This window comes from Oryctolagus cuniculus, chromosome 14, assembly GCF_051225735.1.
Source record: "Oryctolagus cuniculus isolate XC-2025 breed Fujian yellow rabbit chromosome 14, ASM5122573v1, whole genome shotgun sequence".
Lineage (NCBI taxonomy): Eukaryota > Metazoa > Chordata > Mammalia > Lagomorpha > Leporidae > Oryctolagus > Oryctolagus cuniculus.
The window spans coordinates 58,909,432-58,928,716 of record NC_142880.1 but is presented as its reverse complement, the minus strand read 5'-3'; the positions used below and the strand labels follow the sequence as shown (position 1 = coordinate 58,928,716).

General features: G+C 45.0%; 1 long non-coding RNA gene and 1 pseudogene across 1 annotated transcript in view; one reads left to right on the top strand and one right to left on the bottom strand.

Annotated features, from left to right (window-relative positions):
• Window positions 1-584: 584 nt before the first annotated feature.
• LOC138845176 (uncharacterized) overlaps window positions 585-19,285 on the bottom strand; it is a 31,233-nt gene continuing 12,532 nt past the window's right edge. The window contains exons 2-3 of the long non-coding RNA XR_016220121.1: window positions 2,887-3,045; window positions 585-1,634 (exon numbers count right to left, since the gene is read on the bottom strand). This is a non-coding gene — a long non-coding RNA (uncharacterized LOC138845176). The remainder of the gene's footprint in view (window positions 1,635-2,886; window positions 3,046-19,285) is intronic.
• LOC127492801 (small nuclear ribonucleoprotein Sm D1-like) lies at window positions 12,362-13,296 on the top strand (annotated as a pseudogene).

Below are 19,285 nucleotides of genomic sequence, written 5' to 3'. Positions count from 1 at the left end.
GATTAACCAAGTGAGCCATGGTGCCAGCCCCTGAACAATCCCATTATTAACCTGTGCCACTCAGACTCAGAGCAGTCGTAGAATTGTCTATTGTCTTGCAGATTATAAGCTTCTCCATAGAGTAAACCAAGTAAAATAGTCAAAACCATAAGCCTTACTAAAGGCAATTTGATATCTTAGATTGAGACCCAAATAGGAAAAAGGACATTAATGGAAAAATTGATGGAATCTGAATAAAGACCAAAGGTGAATTAATAGCAATGCACTAATGTTAATCTCATAGTTGTGGCAAATGTGCCATGGTTATTTAAGATACTAACATTAGAAGAAACAATATACAGGAAATCTCTGTATTGTAACTTTTCTGTGAATCTAAAGCTATTCTAAAGTAAAAGTTTATATTTAAAAAAATCATACACTTTGGAGTCAATTAGACCTAGACAGATCTCCAGCAAAATGAGCTTGCTTTCCTCAAAAAGTGGAAGAGAGAGACCAATAGTATTGTCCTCATGAAATAATGCAGGTCAAGTTGTGGGTGCTCTACATGGTGCCCCATAACACTCAGTAATATACAAGCTAATGTATTCTGATGCTGGTGAGCTCCTTTATTCAAAAGAGTTAGCAAGTTCTTCATGAAGTCAAGGAAAGACCTGGAAGCTTCCTAATCAAAAAGCAATTCATAGCCAGCAACATGAATACATGTGGAGGATGCAGTCAGTTTGGAATATGATTCATATAAATCAGCTATCTAAATGAGCAAATTCATCTCAAGTTTTTTATCACAGTTACAGATAAAAACTTATTTTATCGTAGTTACAGATTTACAGAACAGCTGCAAGAATCTAACAGAGCCTTCTTGTACAGCTCACATCCAGTTCCCTCCAATATTAACATCGTGCATTCATTACAACTGATGAACCAATATTGATACATTAATCTTAACCAAAATCCATACTTTATTCAATGTAGCTTAATTTTTCCTTCTTTTTTTAAATTTTTTTGACAGGCAGAGTGGACAGTGAGAGAGAGACAGAGAGAAAGGCGCCACAAGGTGGAGGATTAGCCTATTGAGCCGCAGTGCCGGCCTAATTTTTCCTAATTTCCTCTTACTAGTCCAAGAGTCCATGCAGCTTGCCACATTACATTTCATGTTCAGGTGTCCGTAGGCTCCCCTTGGCTTTGCCAGTTTCTCAGGCATTCCTTGTTCTTCATGACTTTGACAGTTTTGAGGAGTATTGACCAGACAGTTTATAGAGCTCCCCTCAGTGTGGGGTTTTCTGATGTTTTCCTCTGGTTATGGATTTGAAGGAAGAAGGCTGCAGGGGGCACTGCCCTCCTTATCACATCCTATCAAGGACACATTCAATTCATGTGACTTCTCAGTGCTGACGCTAACCTTGACTGCCTGCTGTAACCTTGACTCTCTGCTGTGAAGGAAGCTGACACATGTGATGAGAGTCTCCAGTTGGTTGACTTTAAGTTCATCAAAAGAGAGGTTATCCTGGGTTAATCTAACAGCCAGAGGTGGAACTCTATGGGGACACTCCGTGCACTTGCCGAGGCAGTACCAGCCTTGGTGAAGGCTGCCCTGGATGACCTTTGAATTTCCTCCAAACCAGCTACGATGCCAAAATCTGAAAAACACAACAGATCAAAACAGCCTCACTGAACTCGACACTGGCTAGGGTGAGGTTGCAGCTCTGTGACTAAGGAGACCTCAGGAGCTTCTCATCTTGGGAAAGTTTGAGGGCAGAAGATTCCATTGCTGAACAGTGTCCCACCTCCTGAGACAGTGAAAAACCTAAAAATCTCTAACTTCTTTGAAAATGAAACTGTCCCTAGTAGAGTTAACCCCTTGGTTGACCCCTCATTGCAAATTACCTCATGAGCTGGCTTTCTTCCAAGACACAGGATGCTGAGAAAATGTTGCTGTGGAAACAGAATTTTCCTAAGAGTGTAAGCAGTAGGTTTGGTGAGGGGTCAGCATCTCTGGTGGGGATAAATCTAACAGCTGGGGGTGGGAGGGGCACCTGGACCAGCCGATGAAGCCTGGGTGTTTGCCAGCAAAGACTCGGACATATAGGCTTCCCACTCTAGAGAGCCTGTCTCCGCACCTGGGTGGCAGATTATCTGGCTGCTTGCTCTGCCTCAAGACAGAAAATTCTTTTTTTTAATATTTATTTATTTACTTGAAAGGCAGAGTTACAGATGCACAGGGGGGAGAGAGAAAGAGACAGAGAGAGATCTCTATCTTCTGATTCACTCCCCAGATGGCCGCAATGTTCAATAGGTGGAGCTGAGCTGATCAGAAGCCAGAAACCAGGAGTTTCTTCTGGGTCTCCCACACAGGTGCAGGGCCCCAAGGGCTTGGGCCATCTTCTTCTGCTTTCCCATGCCATAGCAGAGAGCTAGATCAAAAGTGGAGCAGCCAGGACTGGAACCGGTTCCCATATGGGATGTCGGCACTGCACTGGCGGTGGCTCTACCTGCTATGCCACAGTGCCAGCCTCAACTGCTGCTCCTCTGGCTGGAATCAATGTTTATAAGAAGATTCCAGACACTGAAAAGAGGGAAGAATGTCTAAATTCAAGCCTTGACTCCTTTAAATGGAGGAGTCTTCGTTGCTGTTTGATAGAAGAAATAGCCCAGTAATGGAGGGTCATGACTAATCCTTGGTCCTCAATAAATATGAATTAATAATTAAACTAGAAGCTCTCTCCAAGGACCCTCCTTATCCCATCCAAATAATATTTAGCAACAAGATCACTTAATTTTTTTAAGAGACTGACTAGGAGGTCTTTTATTATTATTTTTTAAGGCTTATTTATTTATTTGAAAGTCAGTTACACAGAGAGAGAAGGAGAGGCAGAGAGAGAGAGGTCTTACATCTGCTGGTTCACTCCCCAGTTGGCCGCAACAACCAGAGCTGTGCTGATCCAAATCCAGGAGCCAGGAGCCAGGAGTTTCTTCTGGGTCTCCCACACGGGAGCAGGGACCCAAGGACTTGGGCCATCTTCTACTGCTTTCCCAGGCCACAGCAGGGAGCTGGATCAGAAGTGGAATAGTTGGGACTCCAACCAGTGCCCATATAGGATGCCGACACTGCAGGCAGAGGCTTAGTCTGCTACACCACAGCGCAGGCCCCAATCATCTTAATTTTTATAAAAATACTTTGACAACGCCTCCCAGCTCTTTTCTGAGGATGCTGTTCAGTAGACACTCAGACTAAACTTTTATTTTTTTTTTTTTTTATCTTTTATTTAATGAATATAAATTTCCAAAGTACGACTCATGGGTTACAATGGCTTCCCCCCCCATACCGTCCCTCCCACCAACAACCCTCCCCTTTCCCACTCCCTCTCCCCTTCCATTCACATCAAGATTCATTTTCGATTATCTTAATATACAGAAGATCAGCTTAGTATACCTTAAGTAAGTATTTCAACAGTTTGCTCCCACACAGAAACATAAAGTGAAAAATAATAGATGATTTTTTTAAAATGATGATGAAATCAGATCAGACCTATTGTCATGTTTAATCCCAGTGAGAGTCAAGTTGGGAATTGAAAATTTTTTTTTTTTTTTTTTTTTTTTTTTTTTACAGAAGATCAGTTTAGTGTACATTAAGTAAAGATTTCAGTGGTTTGCACCCCCATAGAAACACAAAGTGTACAGCACGTTAAGGACCGAGATCCTACATGAGGAGTAAGTGCACAGTGACTCCTGTTGTTGACTTTACCAATTGACACTCCTGTTTATGGCATCAGTAATCTCCCTATGCACCAGTTATGAGTTTCCAAGGCTATGGAAGCCCCTTGAGTTCTCCGACTCTTATCTTGTTTAGACACGGTCATAGTCAAAGTGGAGGTTCTCTCCTCCCTTCAGAGAAAGGCACCTCCCTCTTTGAAGACCTGTTCTTTCCACTGGGATCTCACTCACAGAGATCTTTTTGCCAGAGTGTCTTGGCTTTCCATGCCTGAAATACTCTCATGGGCTTTTCAGCCAGATCCGAGTGCCTTTAGGGCTGATTCTGAGGCCAGAGTGCTATTTAGGACATCCGCCATTCTATGAGTCTGCTGAGTATCTCACTTCCCATGTTGGATCACTCTCCCCTTTATTTATTCTATCGGTTGGTGTTAGCAGATACTAGACTTGTTTATGTGCTCCCTTTGACTCTTAGTCCTTTCATTATGATCAATTGTGAACTGAAATTGATCACTTGGAGTAGTGAGATGGCATTGGCACATGCCACCTTGATGGGATTGAATTGGAATCCCCTGGTATGTTTCCAACTCTACCAATTGGGGCAAGTCAGCCCGAGCATGTCCCAAATTATACATCTCTTCCCTCTCTTATTCCCACTCTTATGTTTAACAGGGATCACATTTCGGTTAATTTTCAACACTTAAGAATAACTGTGTGATAATTACAGAATTAAACCAGTCATATTAAGTAGAACAGACAAAAAAAAAATACTATGAGGGATAATGTATTAAGTTGTCCATTAGCAGTCAGAGCTATGCTGATCAAGTCACCATTTCTCATAGTGTCCATTTCACTTCAGGAGGTTTCCTTTTTGGTGTTGAGTCAGTTGTCAGACTAAACTTTTAAAGAAATATCAAACTCTCATTGGAAAATATCCCAGAGTTGCATTGTTTATTAGCAGCATTGTTTTTCTTAACACCAATACCAGCGTGTCCTATTAATTTTGACCTACTGTACACCTGTCTCTTTGTAAGCTGAGACTTGATTTTTCTTTGCATAAAGTACAAACAACCACCACAAGTCGAATAGAAGCCTAGAAAGCCTAGGATTCAAAGAGACAGTCCTGCCATAAGTGGAAACCTTGGAAAAGATTTGGCAGGCATCTTAGGACAGAAAAATATGTAAACTTAGTTGGAAATGATTTCTTAGGGATGAAATGAGACCAAAGCTTAATCATGATTAGTCCTGAAATAATGCACAGGGTTTGGGAAATGAGAAGATTGCCTGTCCATAAAAAGCATTGTGCCTCCTCCCCTACCAAAAATAACTGGCTTCCCATGAGCCCTGAGTAAAATGATGTGAGCATTTCCTAACAAATTCATTTTCTACAGAGAGACAAAGGTGGCGACCAGGGCTCATTGACCTGTTTATACGGAGGTACTTTGGCTGCCCTGATTTTGAAATGGTAAAGGTTAATAGAAATTATCCTTTTCATTTAAATTTTCTGGGGGATAACACTGTGGTGCAGTGGGTTAACCCTCCACCTGCAGTGCCGGCATCCCACATGGTGCCGGTTCTAGTCTCAGCTGCTCCTTTTCCAATCCAGCTCCCTGCTATGGCCTGGGAAAGCAGTAGGAGCTGGCCCAAGTCCTTGGGCTCCTGCACCTGTGTGGAAGACCCAGCAGAAGCTCCTGGCTCCTGGCTTCGGATCAGCCCAACTCCAGCTGTTGCAACCATTTGGGGAGTGAGCCAGTGGATAGAAGACCTTTCTCTCTGTCTCTCCCTCTCTCTGTCTGTAAATCTACCTCTTAAATAAATAAAATCTTTAAAAAAAATTTCTCGTTCTTCATTTTTTCCAAAAGACAATAACAATAATCCTTGACCCCTTTAAACATCCTTTCTATGTTTTCAGAATTTCATGTCTTTTACGTTTGTACAGCCTAAAATGGAAGCCAGTAACTAAATTTCTCAGCCTCTTTTAAGGCTGGGGTGTGAGCTTTTGCCCACACTACATCAACAGGTACACTGATACTGATGTGCATCTCTCATTTAGAAGCCACCGATGTAAAGAACTGGATGTGATGCAAAATGAGTTGTGGTGAAGGGATCCAGAGAGACCCGGTTTCTAGAAGGAGTATGGGCAGGAATTCTGACTTCTTGTGCCCAGGCCACAGTACATGCTGCAGGATCTCAGCCCAGCAGCCATTGTCCCAAAATACAGTATATCATTTTTTAAAAAAATTGAGGATCAGTAAGGCCAAGATATCAGGAAGCAGTTGCCATTGAAAAGATAGTTTTCTGGCAGGCGCCGTGGTTCAATAGGCTAATCCTCCACCTGCGGCGCCGGCATACCGGGTTCTAGTCTCGGTCAGAGCACCGGATTCTGTTCCGATTGCTCCTCTTCCTGTCCAGCTCTCTGCTGTGGCCAGGGAGTGCAGTGGAGGATGGCCCAAGTGCTTGGACCCTGCACCCCATGGGAGACCAGGAGAAGCACCTGGCTCTGGGCTCCGGGCTTCAGATCAGTGCAGTGGGCCGGCCTCAGCGCGCCGGCCGCAGCGGCCATTGAGGGGTGAACCAACGGAAAAGGAAGACCTTTCTCTCTGTCTCTCTCATTGTCCACTCTGCCTGTCAAAAAAATTTTTAAAAAATAAATAAATGAAAGATAGTTTTCTAATCACGGTTCTCAAGAGATGATGTGGCAAGCCAAGGGGAGCCACCGGGGAAGCACTGGGGTCAGTCAGGAGGCAAATGGAAAGGGAGGAACTCTGGACCAGAGCCTTTGTGGTGATCTCCTTTGGAAGCATTGACGCGCAGACTTAGGATTGACTGGTTGCAGTCATTCCAGTGGGATCCGGAGCCTAGATGCTTTCCTGAGGGGTCTGGCTCCAAGCCCTGGGGTGCTTAGGCAAGTGGCCCGAGTGTAAGAAGTAGATAGAGGAGATCACTAGGTGTGTATTTGAAAACATGCCCCTGGGTGAGCTGCTTGCAATCTCGAGGAGCTGCTCACCTACAGAGTGGAAAACCCTTCGAGGTTAGCAGGGCCCCAGATGTGCAGGCAGCTGAATGCAGAAAATGAAAGACATGGTGACCACACCAGGACAGAAGGGCCTGCCCGGTGGCCTTCCTCTGTCATTCAGGCATTGTTCTCAGCTGCATTGCTTCCAAACCTAATTTACTCCCCTTCTGGACATTCTGTGAACTAACTGGTATTCCTAACAAATTCCATTTCCACTTCATCTAACATAAGTGGTTTTGGCTTTTGTAATCAAGAAAACTGACTTACATACTATGAAAAATACTTAGCCCAGGAATTGGTAAGCAACAAACATGCAATAAACATCAGTTATTATTGTGGTTACCATAATCTCTTTGCTTAAGAATGAAGAAAAATATCGTTCTGTAGGACTTATTTCTTTTTTATGGAAAGGTCTTATTTAATAAGTATAAATTTCATATGTAAAACTTTTGGATTATAGCGGGCTCCCCCCCCCCCCGCCATATCCACCCTCCCATCCCCAAACCATCCCACCTCTATAGGACTATTTCACACGCTAGGAAATTGAGGATCAGGGCTATTGTCACACACGGTTAGTGGCAGAATGGGACCTAGAATCCTGCTCTCCAGATTGTTCGATGGTCTAATGCATTGACCCAGATGTCCCCGTCCTCAGTCATAGGGTGCCACTCTTTCCCAGATCCCTGATAGCAGTGTCACAGACTTTCCGATGTTGAGAACTCAGCCTCATCTAAGGCACTCTTATTCTTACAGGAGGCCGGATCCCCAGGTTTTTCTGTCCTCCAAATGCAAGAGGAATCTCCGCATGCTGCCCAAGAGGCCCCCTCTCTTCCACTCTCAACCTCTAACGAGGGATTAGCACCCCTTATGTTTGCATTGTTCTGTTCCATCTCATTAATGGCCCTTCAGGGATACTCATCCAATCCATTACTCTCATAATCACTATTTCCACCAAACTTCCAGCACCTACTGTATTGCCCTTGCCTCTACATTTCTGGATTCCTTTCTACTGGTATGCACCATTCAGCATGGCCATGGCTATCAGCATTCCATCTGCCGCTCTTCTCAATGCCAGTCACCCAGCAGGTATCTTGCTCCAAAATCACACAGTAGGGTTGACATGATTGCACCACCTAACACCAACTATCTCAGATACGGTTCTCCAGGAAATGCACTCTGAGAGGAGATTTGCACACAGGAAGTTTATGGGTGAGTGTTCTTATCATCAATATCTGTGGGAGAGTAAAGGCAAGAGAATAAGGTAGGAAGGATTGAACTGCCATGCAACTCCCACCAAGAGCTCTGGAGCTGGAATGACCAACTTTGAGGCACAGTGTACAGACTCTTACGGCTTCATGCACAGGGAGAAGCATGATTTAGGGTGAGGGCACTTTCCTCAGCTGAGTGCAATTCCTAGAGAACAATCAGCTGCCAGCAACTCCAGCAGGTGGCAAAATGACTAACTCTGTGCTACAGGAAGAATCTGGGCTGGGGCCTGTGCTGCAGTGGAGCGGGTAGAGCCACTACCTGCAGTGCCGGCATCCCACATGGGCGCCGGTTCGTGTCCCGCCTGCTCCACTTCCAATCGGCTCTCTGCTGTGACCTGGAAAAGCGGTGGGGGAAGGCCCAAGTCCTTGGGCCCAAGGACTTGGGCCTCTGAACCCACACGAGAGATCCAGAGAAAGCTCCTGGCTCCTGGCTTCAGATTGGCGCAGCTCTGGCTGTTGCAGCCAATTGCAGAGTGAACCAGCGGATGGAAGATTTCTCTCTCTCTCTCTCTCTCTCTCTCTCTCTCTCTGTGTGTGTGTGTGTGTGTGTGTAACTCTGACTTTCAAATAAATAAATAGGCCGGTGCCGCAGCTCACTTGGCTAATCCTCCATCTAGCGGCGCCAGCTCCCCGGGTTCTAGTCCCAGTTGGGGCGCCAGATTCTGTCCCGGTTGCTCCTCTTCCAGGCCAGCTCTCTGCTGTGGCCCGGGTGGGCAGTGGAGGATGGCCCAGGTCCTTGGGCCCTGCACCCGCATGGGAGACCAGGAGGAAGCACCTGGCTCCTGGCTTCGGATCGGCGTAGCGTGCTGGCCACAGTGCACCGGCCGTAGCGGCCACTTGCGGGGTGAACCAACAGAAGGAAGACCTTTCTCTCTGTCTCTCTCTCTTTCACTGTCTAATTCTGCCAGTCCAAAAAAAAAAAAAGTTCAAATAAATAAATAAATCTTTAAAAAATAAAAAAAAAAATCTGGGCAGCACAGCACATACTCATTATGTCAAGGGAGAACCTACATTTGGAACAATCTGAATCCAAGTCATTTGGATGCTAGAGATCAACAAGCAGTTCCTAACAGAGATGAAGTAGAAACATATGCTTACCATTGCACAAGGCCAGGACTAGGGTGAGGGGAAGTTACAGACCCCCAACACTCCCACCCTCAAAACAGCCTCGAGGAACAATGTGTCCACGTTCCCTTGAAGAAGATACAACATGAAGGAAACTTACTGTATTATTTATATTATTATTATTATTATTTTTATTATATGTGTGTGTGTATCAGGGACTGCTGACTGCCTTCCATGGTCCACTGTCCATTTGATTCTTAGTGCTGCTAACTGGGCACATATTGCTGGATGGAGATGTGTGAGTGATGGTGAGAAGGAAGCAGCAAGGCTGTGTGTGGCTTCCAGAAAGATTTGTTAAAGAAATCAAAGCTTTCTATTTTCCTCTTTCCTCCTCTCCATCAATTAGATCAACATAATGATTAGGGTTCTAGAAGCCATCTTGGACCTAGGTATGAGGAACACCCTAAACACAACAAGGCAGTGATGGCCTTGGATAGCCTAGCTCAAGACTTTCATGAGAAAAGTAATCAACTTTCTTGCTTAAGTCACTACTCTCTCCCGGAATAAATAAAATAATAATGAAGACAGAAAGAACAATAACAAAGTAAGACATAGCTCTAGCGAAAGAGAAAGGGACCCTGCCATGGTGAAGTCCCTTAGCCCAACGATAGCCTCTTTTCAATCTCTAACTGATGTCTCCAACCTCATTCTGCAGAGCTTCTATTTACATAATTTTCTTAATTTACCTTTTCTGTCTCTGTTTTTTAAAAGATTTATTGATTGATTGATTTGAAAAGTAGAGTTACAGAGAGAGAGACAGAGATCTTCCATCTGCTGTTTCACTCCCCAAATGGTTGCAACAGCTAAGACTGGACCAGGCTGAAGCCAGGATCCTGGAACACCATCTGGGTCTCCCACATGAATGCAGAAGTCCAAGGACTTGAGCCATCTTCCTCTGCTTTCCCGGGTGCACTAGCAGGGAGCTGAATTGGAAGTGGAGCAGCCAGGACTCAAACTAGCACCCATATGGATGCCAGCATCATAGGCAGGTTTAACCCCCTGCACCACAACACCAGTCCCCCTTCTATCTCTCTCTCTCCCCCTCCCTTTCTCTCTCTCTCTCTGACTACTCCACTATTATATAGTACATTGTGCTGATGACTTTATTTTGTGGGCCAGCAGTTATGGAATATTGAGATAGGATCACTACAGAATTAGAGAATTAGAGGACCCTACCTAAAACTCCTGATCTAAAAGCAGGTTACCACAGATGATGTGATTTGGGGTGTTCTTCCTTACGGGAAAGGGTGAGTACATTTTTAATTCCATGAAGAAGTCAGCCTGCTAGGCAGCAGCATCTTTATTTGGTGTGTAGAAGCATTGTGAGTGACAGTTGAGATGTCAAAGCGACAGCTGCAATGAGCATTAGGTTTTTCTCTATCTGCCTCCCAATCGCTCTTTGAAATTTTAGGATGATGTGGGTGGATTCAGTGCTCTCCTTGCTACTTCAGATTCTCAAGCAATTCGTACTGGCCCTGGCCCTGGAGAAGACGTTCTTAGCACCACGCCCATGTCACCCACACCTCACCACCTCTGTGTGCTCCAGCCCAGAACTGCCAGAACCTGCATCTCTGATTGGAAGCTCTTTTCAAAGCAGAAGGCTGCCCTGCCTGAGCCAAAGGCAGCTACCAGGGCTGGACATTGGGCAGTTCAGAAATCCCCCAGTGCCTACCCGTCTTGGGTGAGATAATTCTAAGGCACTCATTCCCACAGAGAGTACAGATAGGCCTAGCAGAAGGTTCAGGAGCTTGACCAAAACGTGACCAAGCAATGAATCTTTGTTGTCATGGAAACTATATAAAGCCATTGGCCATTTTCTACAGATGCCCCCAAAATGACAATTGCACAGTTTGCCCTCTGCTTACCAAAATGTGCATGGCATTAAAACTTCATGGGAGTCAAAAGTGTCATATTTCCTCCCAACATGATAATGTTTTGTTTGGGTTTTTTGTATCTGTTATTTCTTGTTAATTTCTCTGCCTTTGCCATCCCCATTGTGATCTGCCTTCTACACTTGCAAGTAGTTCACCTTTCTTTTATAGTACATTTATGTTAAAATCAGATATCATGTTTTTCTTCAGTTTTTTTCATCTTAGCAAATTGCAGGAAAGTAATTACAGGGAGATTCAAGAAGACAGACTAGCATAACAAGAAGACTAATTCATGAGTTTTGCTTACTAAGTACAAGATGTTAAATCCTCTGCATACATTATCTCATTTAATCCTCACAACAACTGTCTAAAGGAGTCATCTTGAGTTCATGAAACTGAACCTTCAAAGACTTGAATAATGTGTCTGCAGTCACATAGGTGATGTCTGGCAGGGCCAAGATTTGAATCCAGTTCGATTCTAAAGCTCGTATGCCCAAGAAGTGTTCCACAGCAAACCAAGAGATTTAGATTCAACCAGAAGTAGGGTTGAACCTGCTCACGTCAATTCTCACTACCACATGTGAAACAAACTTGAGTCTCCATTTGCCTAACCAAATTGTAAGCTTCTAACTGCTCCCTCTTCATTTTGAAAAAATTACTTCAAAGAGCTTTCCCATTTTAGTCATTTGTGTTTTTTTCAATATTTATTATGAAATATATGTCCTACATTCATAGTACCACTAATAAGAGGAAAGTTCCCAACCTTTCTTTGGAAAGGTTTTTGGAAACCTTTCTATTGGAAAACCTAAAAAAGATCTTGGAATAATCATAGAAAGAATCTCGAGTAAATTACTAACATTTTAGAACTGGAAAAAATCAGCCAGTCTCATTTATTCTATTTCACAGATAGAGAAATGGGAAATTTTCAAGGAATGCTCATTACTACTAAATGAAGCCAAGCCAAGAACCAAGGTACTGTGATTCTATCATTCCTTGTTATAATGCATCTTATTGTGCACACCATGTTATTAGGAGCTTCTGGTCCAACCATTCACACTCCTCGTCAGTCAGTCCTCGGTTGCTGGGTTCTGCATATTATAGAACTGAAAGGGGCCAGCGCTGTGGCACAGCAGGTTAATGCCCTGGCCTGAAGTGCCAGCATCCCATATGGGACACTGGTTCAAGACCCGGCTGCCCCTCTTCCAATCCAGCTCTCTGCTGTGGCCTGGGATACATTGTGGCCATCTAGGGAGTGAACCATCGGATGGAAGACTTCTCTCTCTCTTTCTGCCTCTCCTATGTGTAACTCTGACTTCCAAATAAATAAATAAATCTTTAAAAAAAAAAAAAACTGAAAAAGTGGCAGCGCCACTAGAATGAAGCCCATGAGATTTTGATGGAATTGTCATGACACTGTAACAGTGGAGTTGAAGAATGGGACATAGGTCCATGAAACAATCACAGCTGGAGATGTCAGCATGAATACACATCTTAAAGCTGCAGAAATGACCAGGAAGAACAAAGAACTGCTACTGCTGGAAACACAGAGTGTTCAAAAACACAACATTCATGGTGCCAGTGCTAGGGCACGGTAGGTTAAGCCTTCGCCTGAGGCGCCGGCATCCCGTATGGGCACTGGTTTGTGTCCTGGCTGCTGCTCTTCTGATCCAGCTCTCTGCTAATGGCCTGGGGAAGCAGTGGAAAATGGTCCAAGTGCTTGAGCCCCTGCACCAGTGTGAGAGATCTGGAAGAAGCTTCTGGCTCCTCGCTTTGGATCAACCCAGCTCCGGCCATTGCAGCCATTTGGAGAGTGAACCAGTGGATGCAAGACCTCTCTCTCTCTCTATCTCTCCCTTTCTCTGTCTAACTCTGTCTCTCAAATAAAATAAATAAACCTTAAAAAAGAAAGGAACTCAAATTATAAAAAATAATAACTTTCGAAATTTTATGCTACCAGACAGTGTACCCACTCTGGGTACACTACTTGTGCATGTTGAACCTAAGCTGAAATCTAGAAAATGGAAGCTTGTTGCAGGAAGAGGCCAGGGTCAAGGTCGAGAAGAGGATGAGGACGTGGCCACAGCGGAGGAAGCGGTGGTCCTGGGCGAGTGTCTCTCAAGGTTACTATTTCAAAGTGATGAGTAATTTGGGATTTTTTTGGTACAAATTTTGTTTGTTTATGTCACTATTTAATAAACATAAATGTTGGGGGCTGGCAGGGAAGAACTTTCAGAATGTTTGCTCCTACCCTGAAGTGTGTAAAGATATTACTGTGTGACCGTGTTTGGCTTAATCTTCTGAATTCAGCATTTTATCAAGCCATTTTTTTTCTTTAAGCTTACTAAAAATATTTCTGCAGGAAACTATTTTCTAATGCTTAGTCCCTTGGGTTCTGTTTCTACGTGATTTATCCCTTCCGAGTGAATCACTCATTTTCTTAGAAGTCCCTGTAACTTCCCGGTCTCACTGTGAGCAGACACTCCTCTATTTCTCAACGAGAGTTATTTTTAAGCCACCAAAGCTCAGGAGATCAAACAGCGGCTTTGGTTGACACATCTCTTACGCATCCAGTTACTAGGCTTTGGGGAAAGTTCACATTGTGCAAAATTTACATTTGCGGGGCTGTAGACATATTCTCTTTACATAAGATCCAGAAGGCCTCTGGCTTCATGCTATTCAAAGGTGATGAAGCAAAATAATGGATTGTTTTCTTCTTTTCAAGAAGGAAAAAAATCATGCGGACCCAGTCAAAAACTAAGAAAAATACAAAACAAATTGTGATACCCAAAGGACATTTCTGTATTATGGAAAAAAAATCTTTATCTACGCAGGGGACAGAGCCTCAGGGCCAGGGTAATCCTAAAACCTCAGAAGCAACCCAGCCTTGCCTGGATGTTGCTGTAAACTGGGAAAAACAGCTGGGGGCTGGCATGAACTAGCATCCCAAGCAGCTTGAGCATGTTAATGGCTAAGGAGAGAAAAAAGGTGTTCTAAAATGTGCCCTGTTCTCACCAGGTAGGCAGGGTGATAGAGAGACAAATGTCTTTGAAAGAAGACTTAAGTCTCCCAAGAGAAGCGAGCACACCACACCACACAGGGTCACACAGGGAAGCCCCAAAGTCGACCAGAAGGCAGAAGGCTGCCAGGCAAAAGCACAGCCCAGAGCACTCATTGTGGTTTCCATAGGAAGGAATACAGGAAGTGGGTAGGCAAGTTTGAGCACGATTGGGATTGGCTGATTTGAGTCATTTCAGAGGGCTCTGGGCTATAGTGATGGTCTCCATTTGTAGGGCCTTGGAGTGACTTAGAACAGTTAGGTAAAGAAGGTCTTAGGGATAGGGCATTGTTTGGGTTTGCATATGAAAAGTGTGCTCACAAAGAAGTTGTTGACCAATTCCAGGAAATAGGTAGCCAGGGAGGGGAAGTCAGCCCCCAGCCAGCAACATACCAAGGCACCATAAAATAGAGAAAACAGGTCTCATGTTGGCATGGTACTTAAGATTTCTGGGACGCCTGCCTCCAATCCAAGTGCCTAGGTTCGCGTTCCAGCTCCACCGCCAACTCCAGCTTCCTGCTGCTGTGCACCGTGTGAGGCTGCTGGTGATGGGTGGTTCAGGTAGTGAGGTCCCTGCCACCTGGCTGGAGTCTCAGCTCCTCTGATTCCAATCCAGGGCCTGCTAACGTGCACCCTGGGAGATGGTAGGTGATGGTTCATGTACTCGGGTCCCAGCCGCACAAGTGGGAGACCTAGAGGAATCCTGACTGCTGGCTTTGGCTGTTTGGTTATTGCAGGTATCAGCAGGGCTCCCTGCCTTTCAAATACAACTGAAAAATAGGGGCTGGTGCTGTGGCATAGTAAGCTAAGCTTCTGCCTGCGGCGCCAGCATCCCCTATGGGTGCCAGTTCATGTCTTGGTTGCTTCTCTTCTGGTCCAGTTCTCTATTATCACCTGAGAAAGCAGTAGAAGATGGCCCAACTACTTGGGCCCCTGCACCCACATGGGAGACCTGGAAGAAGTTCCTGGCTCCTGGCTTCAGATCAGCCCAGCTCTGGTCGCTGCAGCCATTTGGGGGGTGAACCAGCAGATGGAAGACCTTTCTTTTGGTCTCTCTCTCTCTGTAACTCTGACTCTCAAATAAATAACATTAATAAATAAATAAATAAATATTTTAAATAGCAATAATATTGAAGAATAGTGAGTTAATTAACTTATTTTGTTAAGTGAACTTAATGAAAAATGTAAATAACAAAACTTCCTGTTCGATATTGTTAAATAAAATTTATTGGAGGCCATTTCTGGATCAAGTTCTTACTTGGGGCCAACAAATCAAACCAAAATGGAGTTCCTCTTGCTGAAGTCTGCACCACCAAGCCAAAACTAAGCTGTTTACCTGAACTTCTGAGAAATGGGAGGAAAGAGAGAGAGATAATAACCAAATCCCCAAACAGACCAGTTTTAGTAAAAAAGAAAGTGGGGGGAGGCGCTGTGGCATAGCAGGTAAGGCCACTGCCTAACAGTACTGGTATCCCACAGGGGCACCGGTTCGAGTCCCAGCTGCTCCACTTCTGATCCCGCTCTCTGCTCTGGCCTGGGAAAGCAGTAGAAGAAGGCCCAAGTCCTTGGGCCCCTACACCCACATGGGAGACCTGGAAGAAGCTCCTGGCTCCCGACTTCAGATCAGCCCAGGTCCAGCCATTGTGGTCATTTAGGGAGTGAACCAGTAGATGGAAGACCTCTCTTTCTCTCTCCCTCTGTGTGTGTGTGTGTGTGTGCTCACACACACCTCTGCCACTCTGTAACTGTGCCTTTCAAATAAACAAATAAGTCTTTAAAAAAAAATAAGAAAGTACCCTCTGCTTTAACCTTTATACAAAAAGTAACTTGGAAGTAACTGGGCCAGCCCACTGGGTGTTCTCTGCTTCTGCTTTCCTCAGCTCTTTTCTACCATAAAACCAGCTCCCTCTGCTCGGCTCATGGGAACACTCATTCTCCTTTGTGGAACAGATTCTATTCAATTCTTTTTTTTTTTTTTTTTTTTTTTTGACAGGCAGAGTGGAGAGTGAGAGAGAGACAGAGAGAAAGGTCTTCCTTTGCCGTTGGTTCACACCCCAGTGGGCACTGTGGCCAGCGCACCACGCTGATCAGAAGCCAGGAGCCAGGTGCTTCTCCTGGTCTCCCATGTGGGTGCAGGGCCCAAGCACTTGGGCCATCCTCCACTGCACTCCCTGGCCACAGCAGAGAGCTAGACTGGAAGAGGGGTAACCAGGGCAGAATCCGGCGCCCCGACCGGGACTAGAACCCGGTGTGCCGGCGCCGCAGGCTGAGGATTAGCCTATTGAGCCACAGCGCCGGCAGGTTCTGCCCAATTCTATAATCAAAAATAAGAACCAAATAAAATTTTTCAACCAAATATGTTGTGATTTGACTTTTGACAATGCAATCCACTTTTTGGAAGAAAAACAAAAGTAATTACTTGCATTTAAAAAGTGAGGTGGGGAGGCCCTATGTTGTAACACACTGGAGTAAGCCACCACTTGCAGCACTGGCATCCCATGTAGGAGCACCAGTTATAGTTCCTGCTGCTCCTATTTCAATGCAGCTTCCTGCAAATGTGCCTGGGGAGGCAGTAGAAGATGGCCCAAATGCTTGGGCCCCTGCTACCCACGTGGGAGACCCAGTTGGAGTTCCTGGCACCTGGCTTCAGCACTGCAGCAGATGGTTCACTCCCCAGATAACAGCAACAGCAAGGACCAGGAAAGGCCGAAACCAGGAGCCAGCAGCTTCCTCCAGGTCTACTACGTGGGTGGCAGGGGCTCAAGCACTTGGGCCATCTTCCACTGCTTTTCCCAGGCTACTAGCAGGGAGCTGGGTCAGAACTGGAGCAGCTGGGCCACACACCAGTGCCCACATCGGATGCTGATGTCACAGGTGGAGGCTTCACCCACTGTGCCACAATGCTAGCCCCTATTTGTATTTTTTAATTTTTATTCTTTTTTTATTTGAAAGACAGAGAAACAGAAAAGTAGAGAGAGAGAGATAGAGATCTCTCCTCCACTAGTTCACTCCCCAAATGCCAGCAACAGCCCCGGCTGGGCCAAGCCAAAACCAGAGACCTGGAACTTAATCTGAGTCTCTTACAAGGATGACAGGGACCCAACTACTTGAGCTCTCACTGCTCCCTCCCAGAGTGCACATTAGCAGGAAGCTGGAATCAGGGTAGAGCCAGGACTCGAACCCAGGCATCCAATTATGAAATGTGAGCATCCCAGGCGGCATCTTAGCCGTTCTGCCAAACACTTACCCTCTTTAGTTGTATTCTTAAGGTTTTTACAGTAAGCACATATTATTTTATAAAAATGATTTTAAAGTATTATTTGCTTTCATTATACTGAGGTTTCTTCTCCCAGAGATATTTCTGTCCACTGTTGGTGCTGCCAGGTCCAGGGCCCCTAAGATCACAGCTGGCCTTGCTGCAGAACCATTTCCTGTCTCAGGTCCCGTTCAGAACCTGCGCCCTAGGGCTTTCCCAGGAAGTGAATGACAGCAGCCTGTCCAGGCCTGCAAAACCCGAAGAGACTTCCTAAGCTTTGCTTCTCTCAATGGTGAGGAAGATGTGGGACAGCAAGGTGTCTCTCTTCAGAAGAAATATCCCTAAATACCCAGATTTTTACCCAACTCACTAAAATGTCAAAAGCCCTAAACTCAGGGTTTCTTTTCCTTTCTGTGGCACATATGTGTCTTGCTAAGGCACCAAAGAAGTTTGCTACTAAAATATAATAATAATAATTTTTTAAAAAAGAAATTTGCTACTTGCTGAACATCAAGTCCTATTAGCATACTTTCATCAACTATGGGATATCAAAACATTTTGACCAGTATTCTTCCAAAATAAATAATGATAGTGAGAAAACTGACTTAGCCCTAGAGCCAAGCCTATGGGGTGTGGTATAAATTCCAGACACCTTGCAAACAATCTGTCAAGCCACAGCTTAGTCCAGATTCTGATTACCCAATTTAGCACCCTATTAATTCAACTTCTATGTTAATACCTTCAGACCAGAAGAGCCTTAAATGTCCTTTTTGGTCTAACACCTGTACAACCCACTCTCACATACGCTCCCCTGACTGCTCACTCCCATAAGTGACTACCTACAAATCTAAGTATAAACTCTCTTCCCAGACCAGTCTTTGTGCCTGTCCATCGGAGGTCTGTTGGGTTTTAACTCTTATTATAGGTGGGGAAAATGAGTGGTACCATTTGTGTGGGAGGCAAATGCCGGGTAGTCTCATTTTGGAGGATTCTGGCAGAGGTCTTGCTCCGCTGCTGGCAAGGGAATAGGGGAAATCCACAGCTCCCAAGCTCTCAGCCTTGTCCACATCTGCCCAAATGTCCCCCACCAACCCACAGAGCCCTCAGCCTCGGATCAGGCACCTAATAATTTTAAACATTTGATCAGCACCATGATCCCAAGTGGTACCAACCCCACAATGACAGAAGATGCAGGATTCTTCCGAAGCCGTCACAGAGGCCTCTGGTTCTCCGTGTGTATTCCTAATCCAGCATCCATACCTTTTCATTTCTCTTGTAGCATTTGTGTCATGAGAAGAAGCCAGTCCTTATAAACACAATCTTCACAAACACTACTATCACTATAGCAACTAAGTCCACAGCCACTTGATCTCCCCGTGCCTTGCTTGCCACCTGCACTTCATATCTTCATACCTCCCAGGGGTGATCTGAGTAACCATGGTGGCACCACATGCCATGGATTACCCACATCCCATTCTGTGCCACCCCCTCAGAGAAGCCATCGCTGTGCTGCTTGAATGGATGCACAGCCCGGTCCCAGCGTCCTGCTCCAAGTGAACCAGCATAACCTGGAACTGAGTGCTGTCGCTCCATTCAACAGCCCCATGCAGAAGACCACAATGGAACACAGGTGACACCTGCTCCCTCTGTTACACAGAGGCTGCAGGTCCGGCCCAGTGGCATCCAGGACACAGAACTCCGTGTTTAATTGGTTTAATTTTTTTTAAAATGCCGTTTCAATAACATTTTGTGACTTTTTTGCTAGCCATTGATAAGATGATGTGGAGTCAATGAAAAAGATCGTATTACACCTTTTCACTCCAAAGTCTCCCACCTGTCATCCCTTGTCTTCCAAAGGCTCTTTTTGCCCCTACTTTGCCAGCAGGAATTTCTCTTCTCTTCCCACCCCAACTCAACTATTAATTAAGCTCTTCCTTGGAGATCTTGCTTTCCACCTAAAGCAGAATATTGGTGTGCTTCTTCCACACA